This window comes from Calidris pugnax, unplaced genomic scaffold (genome assembly GCF_001431845.1).
Source record: "Calidris pugnax isolate Ruff unplaced genomic scaffold, ASM143184v1 scaffold281, whole genome shotgun sequence".
NCBI lineage: Eukaryota > Metazoa > Chordata > Aves > Charadriiformes > Scolopacidae > Calidris > Calidris pugnax.
This window is the reverse complement of record NW_015091028.1, coordinates 688,433-689,056: the sequence shown is the minus strand read 5'-3', so window position 1 is coordinate 689,056 and position 624 is coordinate 688,433.

Genomic DNA, 624 nt, shown 5'->3' with positions numbered 1-624 from the left:
GTCTTCTACTGTATGACTCTATGACTCCCCCCCGGCGCAGGAGCCCCCCCAGCAGCCCCCCTCCCCGTCCCTCCCCGTCCCTCCCCAGTCCCACCAGTCCGGGGGAGCGGCAGCACTAGAGGGCGGCAATGGCGCGGGCGGGAGCCGTCGGGCCGGGAGCACCTTCCCGGAGCCCCCCCTTGTCCCTCCGTGTCCTTCTCCTCCTCCCGCGGAGCCTGGCTCCAAACCCGGCTGGTTTCACCCGGGAGCCTGGCCGGTACCTGCGGGGGTGACACCCCAGAAGAGCGGGGAGGGGACCGGGGACACGGCGGGACGGTGCTGTTGGCAGTGGGGTGAGAACCTCTCTGTTCCCGGGGAGACGCTGGTCGGGCAGCAGAGAGCCCCGGGCGAGGGGAGCAGGGCAGGAGCCAAACCTGCGGCTCCTCCTCAGCCCCGCTCACCCGGAGCAGGCTGGGGGGGTCCCTGCTCCCGGGCTGGGGGGTCCCCGCTCCCCGGGCTGGGAGGTCCCCGCTCCCCGGGCTGGGGGGGTCCCCGCTCCCCGGGCTCGGGGGGTCCCTGCTCCCCGCTCCTGCTGGGGCCCGGATGCAGGGATGCTGCAGGGATGCGTTCACTTCCAGGGGTGGT